Genomic DNA, 17,481 nt, shown 5'->3' with positions numbered 1-17,481 from the left:
ATATGCAAGATATGTGCTATTTGTCTTTCTGAGTCTGGCTTATATTGCTTAATATGTTAATTTTGAATTATACTAATACAATTCATAATATTAATATATGAATGTAATAATGTTACATAATACAATCATATCATTTGTATATTATGCTGTTAATACAATAATATGTATTTTAAAAATAAATTACATTCACTTTTGAACAAATGACATAACTTTGTACTTCCTTATGACTGAATAATCCTCTATTGTATGCATATCCTATTTTTCTTTATCCATTGGTTGACAGACAGTTAAGCTGATTCTACTGTTTGGCTGCTGTTAATAATGCTGTTATAAAAATGAAAATTCTATGTCAACTTACATTCCTTCAGCTAGAATGTTGTGACAAGGTCAGAAGGTAGGTTTATTTTTAGTTTTTAATAGAATCTCCATACTGATTCACACAGTGGCTAATTTACATTCCATCCAAAAGTGTATGCAGGTTCCTTTTCCCCCATAGCCTTGTCAGTACTTGTTTGTTTCCTTCATGTTATCTACTATAATTGGGGTGAGATGCAGTCTCAATGTAATTTTTTGAATAATTACTTGTTTATTGTCAAAGTGATGTACAAAGGAGTTAGTTTCATACATAAGGCAGTGGGTACATTTCTTGTACAATTTGTTACCTCCTCAATGTAATTTTTATTTGCATTTCATTTATGGCTAGAATGCCAAACATTTTCTCATTAATTTAATTGGCCATTAATTAACTGGCCATTGATTTCCTTTGAGAACTGTCAATTAATTTATAAAATTATTTGTCATTTTGATGTTTAATTTGTGGAATTCTTTATATACTGTTGGTATTAACTACCTGACCCTTAAATAGCTTGCAGATATTCCCTTCAATTCTAAAGGCTGTCTTTTCATTCTGGTGTGTCCTTTGCGGTGCAGAAACCTTTTAATTTGATGCAATCCCATTTGTCAACTCCTCCTCTTATTTATGAGCTACTGGAATACATTCAGGTCTTGAATTAAGGTATTTGATCCACTTTGAATTGATTTTTGGACAGAGTGAGATGGTGATCTAGTTTCAGTCTCTTATATAAATAAGAATACCCTGTTCTCCCAATCCCATCTGTTAAGGAGGCTCTCTTCTTTAATATGTGCTTTTGGCACCTTTGTTAAAAATTGTATGACTTCAGCTATGCAGACTTATTTGGGATCTATTCTATTCCATTGGTGTGCATGTTTGTTTTTGTGGCAGGTCCTGTTCCTCTGATTCTGTAATATATTTGTGAAGGCAGTTATTTCAATGCCTCCACCATTGCTCTGTGTGCTCAGAACTTCTCTGCCTATTCAGGAACTTCTAAACTGCATATGAATTTAAAGATTTACTTTTCTCTTTCTGTGAAGATATCGAGATTCTGATAAAAATTACATTGAATCTGTAGATTGCTTAGTAGTATAGCTATTTTCACTAATAATTCTGCCAACTTATAAAAGTAGAGGTCTTTTCTTTTTCAAATATCTTGGTTTTTAATTGTAAGCCTTTTTGACTTCTTAGTTCAGCGTATTTGCAGGTTTTTTTTTTCTTTTCTGAGGCTACTATGAATGGAATTGTTTTCTTGATTTATCAGTCTGTTTAAAATTAGCAAATAGAAATGCTGTTCTCTTATGTTAATTTTGTAACTGCTACTTTCCCAAAAGTATTTAACAGATTTAAGTCTTCTGGTAGAATCTTAAGGGTCTTTTTCCCCCCCAGTCCTGGGCCTTGAACTCAGGGCCTGAGCACTGTCCCTGGCTTCTTTTTGCTCAAGGCTAGCACTCTGCCACTTGAGCCACAGTGCCACTTCGAGCCATTTTCTATATATGTGGTGCTGGGGAATTGAACCCAGGGCTTCATGTATACAAGGCAAGCACTCTTACCACTAGGCTATATTCCTAGCCTTCTTAAGGGTCTTTAAGTATAAGATCATAGCATCTGCAAATAAGGCAATTTAATTTATTTTCTTATTTGAATCCTTTTCCCTTTCTCTTGCTTTACCACTCTGGCTAAGAATTCAAGCACCATGATGAATAAAAGTGGAGAGAGTAAACACGCTTATATGTCAATGTATACAATTAGCATTTCCTCTTGATAGAGTTTCCTTTATTGATAAGAAGTGAAATTCTAGAGTGCTAGCCTTGAGCAAAAAGAAGCCAGGGACAGTGCTCAGGCCCTGAGTCCAAGCCTCAGGACGGCCAAAAAAAAAGCAAAAACATTCATTTGAGGGGCTGGGAATATGGCCCAGTGGCAAGAGTGCTCGCCTCACATACATGAAGCCCTGGGTTCGATTCCCCAGCACCACATATATAGAAAATGGCCAGAAGTGGCGCTGTGGCTCAAGTGGCAGAGTGCTAGCCTTGAGCAAAAAGAAGCCAGGGACAGTGGTCAGGCCCTGAGTCCAAGGCCCAGGACTGGCAGAAAAAAAAAAAAAAAAAAAAGAAGTGAAATTCTTTGTGTTTTAATTTTGGTCTGAATTCTGCTTTCTGATATGAATAATTAGTCCTGCTTGTTTTCGGAGGCCATCTACTTGGAAATCTTTATCCATCCTTGTACTTTAAAAGCACCTGTTTGCCTTTGCCACAGAGGAGCATTTCCTATAGCCAACAAATAGGTATTTTTGTTTTGTTCTATTGTTTTAAATATAATTCATCATTTTCTTATGTTCTCATCTTCTGAGATTTAGTTTTCCCTGTACTTTCAAGGTTGTGCTTAACCTTGCTCATCTCTGTGCAGGTTTCCTTTAAGTATCTCTGTAGTAATGATTTAGTGACCAGGAATTATCTTAGTTCTTATCATGGAAAGTTTTTATTTCCTCTTCAGTTAAAAAGGATACCTTTGTTGCATACAGTAATCTGACCTGGTAGTTTAAGGGCTTGAAATACCTCATTCCATGCCTTCTTTGCTTTTAGAACTTCTGATATCTGCTTTATTCTGATGGGATTGCCTTCATATACAACTTAGTGTTTCAGCGTCCTAGTTCTGCATACTTAATGTTTTAGCTATACTATTATAGAAATTATTTTCTGGTTTTGTCTGTTTGGATCTGAAAAAGTCCTGTAAGTGATGAGCATCTCCCAAGCTTTAGGAAATTTTCTACCATTATTTTCATGGATAGGTTTTCTTTTCTTTCAATTTTTTTTTCTTTATTGTCAAAGTGTGATACAGAGGGGTTACAGAGTCATATGAAAGGCAATGAGTTACATTTCTTTCTTTTTTTTGCCAGTCCTGGGCCTTGGACTCAGGGCCTGAGCACCATCCCTGGCTTCTTCCCTCTCAAGGCTAGCACTCTGCCACCTGAGCCACAGCACCCCTTCTGGCCGTTTTCCATATATGTGGTGCTGGGGAATCGAACCCAGAGCTTCATGTGTAGGAGGCAAGCACTCTTGCCACTAGGCCATATTCCCAGCCCCCATGAGTACATTTCTTATTCTACTTGTTACCTCCTCCCTCATTTACCCCCTCCCCCCTCCTGGGTGAGGAGTCTTTACTTAGCTGTGCACAGCATCTGATTACCATCACCAGGATGGAAACAAACAGCGCTGGGCCTCAGTGGGGCTGAGTTTTTAAAGGCAAGAATCACATGGACCACACAGGGAGGTGGTCTGGCAAGTTGAACAAAGCAAGCAAGCAGACATACAGAAGCAGAATTGTTAGTGGTTACAATTCCAGTAAACTCCGGTAAACAAAGCAATACAGTTCTTGGTTCTGGTGTGACTGGTACATGGATGTTTTCTATGCGTTTAGTTCACATCAATTCTTCTACAGTCATGAAGGCTTTGATCTTTTAAGAGAGATTCAAAGGTTGCATATGTTTTGTTTGTACTCTGTAAATGTTCTAATTCAATTCTCCTATTCAAGACCTGATACTGTCTTAAATTTGATCCAGTCTATTGTTGAGGCTTTCAAATGAGATTTTATTTGACTTATTGAACTTTTCATTTCCAAAACTTCAATTTGATTTTTTTTTTTTAATCAGGACTTGTGATTTTTTTTTTTTTTTTTGCCAGTCCTGGGGTTTGAACTCAGGGCCTGAGCACTGTCCTGGATTCTTTTTGCTCAAGGGCAGCACTCTACCACTTGAGCCACAGCACCACTTTGGCCTTTTCTATATACGTGGTGCTGAGGAATCAAACCCAGGGCTTCATGTATGGGAGGCAAGCACTCTACTACAAAACCATATTCCCAGCCCCAACTTCTGTGATTTTACTGAATTCTGTACACATATCCTGCACTACTTTCTAATTTCATTCAGGTTTCCCCTTTGAATTTATTCAAGTGTTTACTCATATGCTCTAAATTTGGCCATTCTTGTAATTATTCCTTCAAGATTTCATAACTTTAGCCAGGCACTAGTGGCTCACATCTGTCATCCTAGCTACTCAGGAGGCTAAGAACTGAGGATCATGGTTTCTCAAAGTCAGTCCAGGCAAGAAAGCTCGTGAAGACTTTTACCTCCAATTAACTACCAAAATAGCCATATGTGGACCTATGGAAGCTGTGGTTCAAGTAGTAGAGCACTAGCCTTAAGCATAAAAGCTCAGGGACAGCACCATGGACCCAAGTTCAAGCCCTAGGACCAGCATAAAAAAAAAAAAGAGTTCACTTTACTATCCTTAGAGTCCACATTATAGAATATGATTATCAAAGGGACCATGTGTTTAGTTTTTCCCTCTTCTCTCTCTTTGTTGGGATTTGCTTATCTGTGACCAAGATAGTTGGAAGTTTTAATCACTGTAGTCTTTCAGAGGGAATGTTTTCAATATTCACATAGGACTGGGTAGTGCCAGTGTAGAGGTGCAGTTTCTCACTAAGGAGTGAGGGTATAGCTTGTAGTCAAATATTCTCTGTATTATTCAGTTGTTATATTTGTGATTCTCAATGCTCTTCCTCTTTCTCTTTTTAAAAACTCATTCCTTCGTTACCAGAATCTTATTATAGTCTATCACATTGCCCTCATTATCTTTCCTTTATTCTTACCTGCATTTCCACTGCCAACATAGGAAAGAAATGAAGAAAGAGATCCTCTACTAATCCTCCCAACTCTACACACCCCCATTTCAGATCTCTCCTAACCATGGCTGCTTCTAAAGATAGTTTCATATTGCTCCTAGTTTTTCACAGAAAACAAGTTACCAGAGGCTTAATATTCACAAGCTTTTGTGGATGGGGTAGAATTTTACTCTCATGTCCTCCTAATTCCAAATAATTACCAACTAAATGGGAACATAATTACTTCAGGAAAAGTATCTTCATGTAGTTCTTGAAACAAATTATACCTCTAATCACAGACTGTTTCCAACAAAAATTTCGTTAAAGATAAAGAACTGTGTAGCTTTATAAAACTTGAAGGATGCTCTAATCTAAATACTATTTGCTACAGAATCATTATTTCATGCTAACAATAAAATATGTAAGTATTATCAGCTTAAAAAGGTCAAAGCATAGTCATATATCCTGGCTATTCTCTATCTCAAAAAAAGAATCACGGACTGGGAATATGGCCTAGTGGCAAGAGTGCTTACCTCGTATACAGGAAGCCCTGGGTTCAATTCCTCAGCACCACATATATAGAAAAGGCCAGAATTGGTGCTGTGGCTCAAGTAGTAGAGTGCTAGCCTTGAGCACAAAGAAGCCAGGGACAGTGCTCAGGCCCTGAGTTCAAGCCCCAGGACTGGCAAAAAACAAAACAAATTAAATTTAAAAAAAAAAATCACTTCTCAAAACTGTTATGGTGAATGATTATTCCCTAGAGAATAATCTCATACTAGCTCAGGATGTCACTTGGAAATGTCCCTTCTATTACTGTAAAGCTATAATCATATCTATCAGTCACTTTTGCTAACTCCACCAAACCATGATGCTATTACATATAAGCCAACAGGTATTTTCAATACCATATAGACATACTACTATCAACGGTAATCAAACTCAACGTAAGATTTCAGAGAAATAGCTAATGATAATTAAAGTTTTCTAGCCCTAGAAGAAACACTGAGTTAATTTGTTCAAGAAAAACATATTTGGGCTGGGGATATAGCCTAGTGGCAAGAGTGCCTGCCTCGGATACACGAGGCCCTAGGTTCGATTCCCCAGCACCACATACACAGAAAACGGCCAGAAGCAGCGCTGTGGCTCAAGTGGCAGAGTGCTAGCCTTGAGCGGGAAGAAGCCAGGGACAGTGCTCAGGCCCTGAGTCCAAGGCCCAGGACTGGCCAAAAAAAAAAGAAAAAGAAAAACATATTTAACAAATGTTACAATTCACACTGATTCTGGATTCTAAGAAGTACTTTAATTCTTAAATCATCTAGAATTAATAATCATTATTACAGTTGACTTTCAGTCTTACTAAGGTTCATACCTAATTTTTCCCAAAGGGTTTGAGGGCACCCTCTGGTGGCAGATTATTGAAATATAAAGATACATTATTAGTTTCAAAAGATTACAGTGAAAGTATCTTTTAAAATCTGATCAAGTTGTACCTGGAAACCCCATTATTTCATACAAATAGAAAAATTCACAATGTGATAAAAAAATAATGCTAACAAATCTCATTAGTTGCTTGGGAAGGGAGTTTCCCTTTCAGCAGCTTTTACATAGAAAGGTACATGGATTGCCAAGGGAATCTTAGAGATGACCTAAGACAGTGCTAGCTAATCCAACTCTGCAATGTCGACTAGCCACAAGCTACTGATGGCAAGTAGAACTAAGGATAAATCTTTGTACTTTCACTCCATTTTGTAATGAACCTTAAAATCCTCCAGAAAACCTAATAAAAATTTTAATTAAGAGAAATGACAGCAATACTGAACACCTAAGTCAAGCATGTGTTAAGGAGGCATCTGAGAAGAACAAAGCCAGAAGAGATACAGTGACATATCATTAGGAGATTCTGTTTTGGACATGACAGGTTTGAGAGTGGAAGAAAGAATACTAGCTTTTTTCTCTCTGACATAAGGAGAAAACTCTTTGACTTAAGGAGGAAGGGTGGGGCTGGGAATATGGCCTAGTAGTGAAGTGCTTGCCTCATATACATGAAGCCCTAGGTTCCATTCCTCAGTACCACATATATAGAAAACGGCCAGAAGTGGCACTGTAACTCAAGTGGCAGAGCTAGCCTAGAGCAAAAAGAAGCCAGGGACAATGTTCAGGCCCTGAGTTTAAGGCCAGGACTGGCAAAAACAACAACAATAACAACAAACAAAACAAAACAAAAAAAAAAACCGTGAACAAGGAGGAAGGGATGAGGGAAAAATACTGAGGAGTGTAATTCCCATTTCCTATACAGGGAGCATGAAATGTTTCTTTCTTTCTCCCTACTTTAACCTTGTTATACTACCCTTGCTAAAACTTGAACAACAAAAAAAAAAAAGCAAAACACTGAAATCAAACTACCAAAATGCATCTTTTCAAGGGCCACAGATCTCTCAATAAGAGAAGAAATAGAACTAGATGAACTGTGGTATGTAGGTTAGGTGTTGAAAAGAAGAAGAATGTTCCGAAATAGTAATGAGCAAATACATAAAAGCGGGCAAAAAGAATCAAAGGCTCATAAGTTAAGATTCAATAGCATGAACTCTTAGTGAGGCCTATGAATAAGATTTATTATTTCTTCCCTCCCTTACCTTCCTCATTATAACTGTGTTTTACAAAATGTGTTCCATTAATTATTAACTGCATGGCAACTCATAAGCTGCTACACAAAAAGGGGCTCTGTTTCTCAGTAAATCTGGAGAAAAAAAAGTTTAACAAAGCCATGCATGTTTCCTTCTTGCACATTCCTTTATCAGAACTATTTCCAACAGGAGGATAAAAGACATAGTAGCACGTTCCACTAACTGCTCAACTCTTTCTTTACAAAGTACTTGCACAGGGAAAACAGTTGACCAAATTAAAATTAGCAAAAACTTTAAGAAACAAAAAGTACATGAACAAAAAGTGAGTGTAAGCATTGTGGAAGGAGGGAAATCCACAACTCTTAAGTCAAGAGCTGACCCATGGAATATCAGGTCGAAGCTGGAGTCACACAGGTTAAAACAGTGGAGGGACTTACACATGGACTTGAAAGTGATTAGTAACTGGGCCATTATCACAAATATTAATTAACCAAAGGTACTCCAGTTGGAGTCAGGTTACAGGCAAGAGGAAAAGCAGCGTCAAAGATCAGCAGTGAGAAGAGGAAGCATAACTAGCTGGCAAAGGATTCAGAGGAACAGACTGTCAGAATTGGGCAGTACACGCTCCAAGTCTTTAAATGACGTCAAACCTAAGACTGCAGGTCATAAAGACCACCTTTTTTCATACAGGATTTTTCTAGGTTCTTCTTTCTACTTATAATCATAATATTTGAAGTTATTGGGAGTCCCTAGTTTTATTTAACTGGTTGAATTATGTAACTAGTTTCTAAAAAGAATCTTCCCCTTTCCCTAATCATTTCCAAATTGCCTTAAGGTTCTGGAGATATGTTTAAACTGGTTCAGCTCTGTCTCTACTTGATATATGAAAGCCTGACTGACTACATGCACCATAATACTCTAAGATGAGATCCCATTTACTGGTTTAAACCCTTAAAACCTTGGCTTTCAGTCCTTCATTTGTAAAGTGTTCATCACACTTTGTATATTTATTTACTGAGGAGGGAGGGATCATGGGCATTTGCAGAGATATGGCCTATACCATACTTGCTATAAAGTAAAACTCTTGAAAGTCCCATTAGTCTCCCCCACAGATAGCCAAGTAGGAGTTGCAGCAAACTCAGAAGAGATAGCTATAAGGAAGGGGTTCTTGTAGAGGGGTAAATCTCAGAGGAGATAGGGCTATGCTACAGGAAGAGCTTCCAAGAAGACTGATGCTGCAATGATCTGCAATAGAAGCAATAGGCACAGAAGAGGGAAAGGATCATACTGGCAGACAACAAAGAGGTTGCATAGATGGCTACTTAACCAGTGACACCTTGAACATTCTACACCCAGATGCTTTTGGAGCTGGGCTTTGCAGGGCTGAAGTGGGTAAAACCAACAGCAAGTACTGTATCAGTGTATATCACTTGGGCCTTCATTTGAAAGCACTCTGTGTGGGCTGGGAATATGGCCTAGTGGTAAAGTGCTCGCCTCGTATACGTGAAGCCCTGGGTTCGATTCCTCAGCACCACATATATAGAGAAAAGCCGGAAGTAGCGCTGTGGCTCAAGAGGTAGAGTGCTAGCCAAGTAAAAAGAAGCCAAGGACAGTGCTCAGGCCCTGAGTCCACGCCCCAGGATTGGCAACAAAATCAAAATAAATAAAGGAAAGCACTCTGTGATTTACCATGCTGAAAGTTCTTCGTTTAATCAGGGAACAAGTGTGGTAGTTAGGTCCTATGCAGCTTATGAACAATCATTTTTAGAGTATTTGTCTATTTTATGCCAGGCCCCATACATAACTCAATCCTCAATGGAAGACAGGGAGGGAAGGAAAAAGAGAGAGTCTGTTTAGCCAGCTTAGGATCTGACGGCCTTTATGAAGCTACCTGTCACTACAATAATAAGTCATGGGTGAGTGAGTACTTTTCTCTTATCAGTAACAAAACTCTAATAAGGAAAAAGACTACTGGTTAAGTTTTTGGGAGACCGTGGAACTTAACAGTGTATTGATCACAGGACATAGTCTTTATACTTGCGTTTACTGCTTTTTCTATAAGCTACACATTAAAACAGTAAATAAATTTGAAAAACAGCTTCAATACTCTCTTTTCACTTATTCCTATTATATTTATCTTTAAATAGTTCAGAGTACATAGACCCTCCATGGTCAGATTTGAGGTGTTGCGTGTATGCATGTAAGTTTACCCAAAAGAGCTATATGGAATGTATTCTTAATGATTTGGAGCATAAGAAATGCAAATTCTTAAGAACTAAGGTGGGCTGGGAGTATGGCCTAGTGGCAAGAGTGCTTGCCTCATATACATGAAGCCCTGGGTTCAATTCCCCAGCACCACATATACAGAAAACGGCCAGAAGTGGCGCTGTGGCTCAAGTGGCAGAGTGCAAAAAGAAGCCAAGGACAATGCTCGGGCCCTGAGTCCAAGGCTCACGACTGGCAAAGAAAAAAAAAAGATTTAAGGCATCAAATCAAACTATAACAAAACACTTCCTAGCAAGATGACAGAGTGCTATATATAAATCATAAAGCAGATTAAACCATATACTTATTATGACCCTTTAACAAAGTTAGGTTTCTGGAAAATGAAATCAGTGTCACAGAAACACTTTTTTTTTTGGTCAGTTGTGGAACTTGAACTCTGGGGCCTGGGCACTGTCCCTGAACTCTTCAGCTCAAAGCTAGTGCTACCACTTTGGACCACAGCGCCACTTTTAGTTTTCTGGTGGTTAATTGGTGATAAGAGTGTCATGGACTTTCCTGCCTGGCTGGCTTTAAAACTGGAATCCTCAGATCTCAACCACCAGAGTAGCTAGGATTGCAGGTGTGAGCCACATTTAAAAGGAATAGATTCTGCTGCTATTTGAACCAAAGGAGGATGGGAGGCTAGAGTTACAGGATACTATAATAATTTAAAAGGAATTCTACTGAATGGATTTCAATTTTTGAGTATGAGTAACACCCTCCCTTGTCTGCCACAAGAATAAATACAAGCCAGTGTTTTACAATTAAAAAAAATTGTTCAATAATATGGTACATGGAGGGCTCAACTAACAGTGGTTGTCCAGTAACCCTTCAAGTTTAGAAAAACAAAGTGCTTTGTTCCAATTGGAGCAATTTGTCCTCTGGGATATAAAAGCATATATTAACCAAAAAAGGGGAAAAGAATGGCACATAATACATATAAATCTAGAAGTCATACTTAATCTGTTTTAATATTCTAAATGACTGATTAGCTGGCTTTTGGCTTCTATAGTTCTCATGAATTACACTGTGCTGTAAAATAAACGCAGATCTTATTGATTCCAGAGTCTGAGTCACCAAGGGAAGAAGTCCAAAAAGGTTAAATTTCCACTCAACTCCAAATCAGAGGTTCAAAAACTAGAGCAATAAAGACATTAGCTGTAGTCTTATGAAACATTCAAGGCTGAATTCATCTAATTATGAGGTTAATTCTGGCTCCTCATAACAAATATAACAAGGATGCTAAATATTTTAAGCTTTGAAGACCCAGAAAATAGATTATTTATAAAGAATTCTAAATGAAAAGCTAAAAAGTAATGCATTTTATCTGCACTTAGAAACTACTTACTTACTTTTATACTTGTTAGTATCAAAACAGACACATAAACAACAAGGAAGAGAAACCCTACCACCACAACACCAGAAGATTATCATGGAAAGTCACATCCCTACTGATCACTGATACAGAAATCTGTTCTGATTTGAACAACCAATTGATTGGAGTTAGGTTTTCCCAAACTACTTAAAGAACACTAACATTCGGTGATATATTTATAGAGGTTTCAGAGAGTGGGTTGTGAGACAGAAAGAAACTTTATCTTTGTTCCAAAAAATTCAACAATAAAAATGCTAATTATTTTGATAATTATAACAAATATCAAGAGGTAAGTTACCCATAACACTTTTTTGTATTCTAAAAAGCCAAGAGGTATATTGTAGAATATACACTTTATACAAAATGCACTTGGTACTGGGGTGATGCATGCATAAGCATGACTACTGTGTTTTATACTATTTAATGATGGCAGATTTATGCTATGATCTTTGCTTAATAATTTGAACATTATATTTTAGCTCTTTATCAGTTTATAAAGAAGAAACTAAAACTTAGTTTCAACTATTATATATACATAACATTTTTTGTAATCTATTTTGACACAAGCATATGTTTTCCCCAAATTTCTACTGTTATGTCAATACATTATAACTAAGTTTTTCTTGGTCATAGAGAGTTCAAAAATGTTGAAAGAACTGTAATGCCTCAATCTTTATAGCAGTGAAGTATACTATATTTGTTTTAACATTTAAAAATAACACATTAAGAACTCCAAAGGAAAGAATGGTGTAAGGCATAAAATTTGCTCCATTAATTTGACTGTTTCAAAATGCAATTTAATCTCCATTTACCTTGAAAAGTGAGTAGAATGTAAATAAATAAGGATTCATTACTGCCATCCAATGTAACAGAAAAAGAGACTTTACGCAGTCTTCCTCTGACAAGTTACAGGTAAACAGCTAATAGTATAATGCATGTCCAGAATTTCAATAACTACAGCAAAGATAAAACATTCACAACTTCTAAGTTACCTAGCAATATATCTATTCTACATGCAAAAACCTCAGGAATATTATTTATTAAAGTATGGTTTCTAAAAAACATATATCACTAACAGTCAAAGTAAACAAAACTTTCTACTTCATTCTTTTTCATTAAAAAATTTAAATGTCCCTTTATTGTTCTACTCATCTCTCTCTCTCTTTCTACTTCTAGCAACCAGATGCAAAAAAAGCCACAAAAAAATTCAGTTTTTTTTTTTTTTCAATCCCAGGTGAAATTGTCACCAAAATCCTTAGGCATTTGCTGAAAAAGTTTGCTATGAAATCAATTTTAAACTGAAGGCTCTTAATATTTAAACATTTTATACATATGTAAACTATATATTCAGAAGCTATTCAAAAGTTATGGGTGTAGTTTAATAAATTCTAAATTCATTTTTAAATACCACCCCAATCCAGAAAGAGAAGCTAGCTGAACAGAAACCCCTTTAAAAATATGTCTACTCATTTTCAGTCACTGTGGCCTTTGTGTTCAATGTGTTTCATGTGTTAACTCACTAAAAAATGGCATGAGGGACTGGGAATATGGCCTAGTGGCAAGAGTGCTTGCCTCATATACATGAAGCCCTGGGTTTGATTCCTCAGCACCACATATACAGAAAAGGCCAGAGGCGGCGCTGTGGCTCAAGTGGCAGAATGCTAGCCTTGAGCAAAAAGAAGCCAGGGACAGTGCTGAGGCCTTGAGTTCAAGCTCCCAGACTGGCAAAAAAAAAAAAAAAGGCATGAAATAATGCCATGGGTGTTGTGAGATGAAAGTATTTAAAATTATTCTATAATAACAGGAACCTTTTCTAATATATAGGACAGTTTATTGAAATTTCCTATAAAAATGGCAGGAATAAGTATATTGATTCATTTGGAATATAAATTACTAAAGTGCTTGGATTTAATTTTGTGGAACACCACACAGGAGGGCCATAAAACAGATCATTTGTTCCCAGCACGTCTAACAGCTGGCCTGGAGGAAGACCAAGATAGCATTCAAGATTCAAAAACACTAAATAACATCAGTATGACACAGTAGCACTTGAATGTATACCTATAAATTACATATTAACAGATGGCTCTTCATGATTTGGGGTGAGTTCTGACAAAAACAATAAAACCTTTAGCAATATTCTCCACCCCAATATACAGGCCGCTCACACAGCCGGACATGGACTGTGGTTCTTTTGCTTCTTGTAGAAGACAGTGGTCTGTAGGTAATAACAGTAACATGGAATCATATTAAATAATGGCTGATATTAATTATTCCTATTCTAAGGTAGTTTGGGTTATAAAATCTATCGCTCATAAAAAAAATCAACCATAGGAAGGCTGTGGGTTGTTTTTTGCTTTTTTGTGCTAGTATTGGGGTTTGAACTCAGGTGCCTCTAGCTCTCACTCAACTTCTCACTGGAGTGTGGGGATCTACCACTTGAGCCAGGCCTTAGTTCCAGCTTTCTGAGCTTTTTGGAGCTAAGAGACTTTCAGATTTGTCTGTGCAGGCTGGCTCAAACTGCAATCCTCACATCTCAATCTCCTGAGTTTCTAGCAGCCAAGCATACAGGAAGGTTTTAAGGAGATAAGTATCAATAGCCACAAAGGATTAATTAAATGTGTAATACCAATCTTGTTATATTAATCTTTTATGACATGAAACTGGATAGTCTTCCCTAGTATTTAAGTGAAAATTTTCCAAACTCTGAATAGCAAAGTGAACTATAGATAACAATAATGTGCTATACATACTTTAAAAGACCACAAGAATTTTCAATGTTTCTACTATAAAGAAATGAAATGTGGGACAACAGATATGTTTACCCTGACTTAAACATTACACAGTTCATTCTCATATTGAAACATCACAATATTCCATAAATTTGTTTTTACCAATTAGTTAAAAAAAATAAATTTAGTAAAACAGAAAGCAAACAAAAATTTCAAATTATCTTAATGTTTAAGAATTCTTTAGATTAAGAAGTATAACTAGTACAAAATGCAGACAGAGATTTGCAAGGTAAGTATCATTCATTTGTAATTTAAACAATTGTCTCCCATACAATAAATGTTTCCCCCCATCACTGCCCTCTAGATATGCCTGACACTCACTTCTCACTAACTACAGCAAGCCTGGGCAATGCTATTCCCATAAGCCACATCTTAATTAAGTTCTGTATAATTCTTTAGGGCTCTGACAGACATAAAAACAGACCAAAATATTAAAAACTCGAAGTGTTCAAAGTGTTTTGTTATGTTAAGCAACAATGAAAAAGGTCACAGAGGGGAAAAAAAAAGATTTCCTGAAATTTCTGACAACAGAATGGCTAAAGCAATGACTTGTCAATTTAATTAAATATTCTGCATTTATTCTGATGAAAACCATAAAGCTATATACTATAACAGAAGACTTTCTAATACAGACCAAACCATTGTAAGTACATTATAAGTATAGATGAAATTGAGCTATATATGTAAGACATTATATGTAAATGAGTAAGATTATATATGTGTGTGTGTGTATGTCATTACATATGCCATGTACATGTGCGTGCATGTGTGTGTAAAGACTGGAAAAATACAGTAAGAAATATTTGGAAATACTTTCAGGAGTCTTCAGTCGTTCCATGTTTACAAAGTAAATAAAAATAAGAAGGTCAAAACTGCAATGATTCTTTTCCCTAGAGAATTAAAAACTATCATCAGTCACATAATAATCACCTTATATTTATGATCTACACAAAATACACCAAAACTCGTTATCTATTACCCTCCCGAGTATATCTCTTCTGAGCAAGGTCACCAGATAGAAGGGAAACAAGATCCTGTCTGGGCATTCTGATTGATAAATGAGAAAAAAGTGACTGACAGATAGATGTACCATAATCAGTGGCATACTTTACTGCCTTCTGGTATCAAATTTAGTAATACTTCTTATTAACCAGTGTATCCAGTTAAGCCTAGAAAATTACAACATACAAATGTTTCTGATAATTTGTGATAAAGAAAAAGTTCATATCAATTTAACTTTTCAATGCATCAGAAATGACATCTTTAAAAATGAGAGACATTTAAGACACAAGGATACTCTCTGAGGTTTCCAATTTACTGATGGAGCGCTAAGGTATCTACTACTTACTTTACAGATGCCTAAAAACTGTCTTTTGCAAGCTTGCAGAAATTAACAATGTAATCCTAAAATTCATATTGAAATGTGAATGATTAAAAATAGCCAAATCAAACTGCAAGAAAAATAAAGTTACGAGTATATGTGCTTCTTGATTCTAAAACTTACCGTAAAACTACAATAATCAAGACAGTGTATTACTAGCTTAAGAACATATATATCAGTGAAATAAAACCAAGAAGACAAACTTAGGGCTGGGGATATGGCCTAGTGGCAAGAGTGCCTGCCTCATATACATGAGGCCCTGGGTTCGATTCCCCAGCACCACATATACAGAAAATGGCCAGAAGTGGCGCTGTGGCTCAAGTGGCAGAGTGCTAGCCTTGAGCAAAAAAGAAGCCAGGGACAGTGCTCAGGCCCTGAGTCCAAGCCCCAGGACTGGCCAGCCAATAAATAAATAAATAAATAAATAAATAAGACAAACTTACACATTAATAGAAACAAGTTTTGAAAAGAGTGCCAAGACAATTTACTAAGGATAGTCTTTTCAACAAATGATGCCAATAAAATGAACATCCACAAGCAAAGTGATAAAACTGAACCCCTACCTCCTGCTACTCTGAAAATTAACTCAAATGAAGAGTTGCATGAAAAAAATGGAAACATACCTCACACCATACATAAAAATTAATGCAAAATAGAGAATAGAAAGAGAATAAGGACTAAAACTGTTCAACTATTGCAAGAAAAACAAGCCCTAGACATAGATAGAGCATCCAATGAGAAATAACAAAACAAAAATAGATAAATTACACTTTATCCAATAAAACAGAGCTTTAAGAAAATAAACACAACTCACATTGTGGAAGAAAATACTTGCAAATGGGCTGGGGATATAGCCTAGTGGCAAGAGTGCCTGCCTCGGATACACGAGGCCCTAGGTTCGATTCCCCAGCACCACATATACAGAAAACGGCCAGAAGCGGCGCTGTGGCTCAAGTGGCAGAGTGCTAGCCTTAAGCGGGAAGAAGCCAGGGACAGTGCTCAGGCCCTGAGTCCAAGGCCCAGGACTGGCAAAAAAAAAAAAAAAAAAGAAAAAGAAAATACTTGCAAATCACATATCTGACAAGAAAAACATATCTAGAATATATAAAGAACATACATAACTGAATAATAAGGAAAAACAATGTGAATAATTATTTCTAAAATGCCATCATCACATGAAAAGACAATCAAGTTACTCCAGAAATGCCAATAAGAACACAATGTTATTATTATACCCTCACTAAAATGGCTAAAATAAGAGAAATTAAAATGTTACTTAAGCTACAAAGGAATAGAATGACTTTTTTAATGCTGGTCATATTATAAAATAATGCAGCCACTTTGGAATATAATTAGTTACTTCATTAAGAGTTAAAAAATTACTATTCTTTTTTTTTGCCAGTCCTGGCTTGGCCTCAGAGCCTGAGCACTGTCCCTGGCTTCTTTTTGCTCAAGGCTAGCACTCTACCACTTGAACCACACTACCACTTCTGGCTTTTTCTGTTTTATGTGGTGCTGAGGAATCAAACACAGGGCTCTAACACTAAGCCACATTCCCAGCCGCCCCAAATTACTATCCTATCCCAGAGCAAATCAACTCCATAGGAAAACATATGATCAAGTAAAAATCTCTTTAAAAATATCCAGAGTAGGGGCTGGGGATATGACCTAGTGGCAAGAGTGCTTACCTTGTATACATGAAGCCCTGGGTTCGATTAAAATATTTAAAATAAATATTTTAAAAAAGAGTAGCATGCCTGATAATAGCCAAAACAAAAAAACAAGTAAACATTCAATCACTGGTGAAGAGATGAATGAAGACATGTAGTATACCTATACAATAAAGAACCATTCACCACTAAAAGGTACAAAATGAACCTTGAAAATAAGTTAAAAATCAGTACACTTAAAATGTTATTTAAATACTAACTTTTAGCAATTTCTCTTTGATACTCCCAATCACCCAAGTTATATGACCTTTACAGTTAGTTAATGACCCCAAATAAACACCTCTTTTGCCTTCTATGACT

General features: G+C 36.5%; 1 protein-coding gene and 1 long non-coding RNA gene across 4 annotated transcripts in view; one reads left to right on the top strand and one right to left on the bottom strand.

Moving 5' to 3' along the window:
• Nucleotides 1-17,481, bottom strand: part of Parg (poly(ADP-ribose) glycohydrolase) — a 120,548-nt gene that overhangs the window by 72,119 nt on the left and 30,948 nt on the right. The gene's annotated exons all lie outside the window — the stretch shown is intronic.
• Nucleotides 8,819-10,378, top strand: LOC125346597. Its single transcript, XR_007209976.1, has 3 exons — nt 8,819-9,093; nt 9,313-9,918; nt 10,123-10,378. It is a non-coding gene; the product is annotated as an uncharacterized LOC125346597 (long non-coding RNA).

This window comes from Perognathus longimembris, chromosome 2, assembly GCF_023159225.1.
Source record: "Perognathus longimembris pacificus isolate PPM17 chromosome 2, ASM2315922v1, whole genome shotgun sequence".
NCBI classification, from domain to species: Eukaryota; Metazoa; Chordata; class Mammalia; order Rodentia; family Heteromyidae; genus Perognathus; species Perognathus longimembris.
Note: the sequence above shows the minus strand (reverse complement) of the source record. Positions and strands in the feature narration are given on the sequence as shown.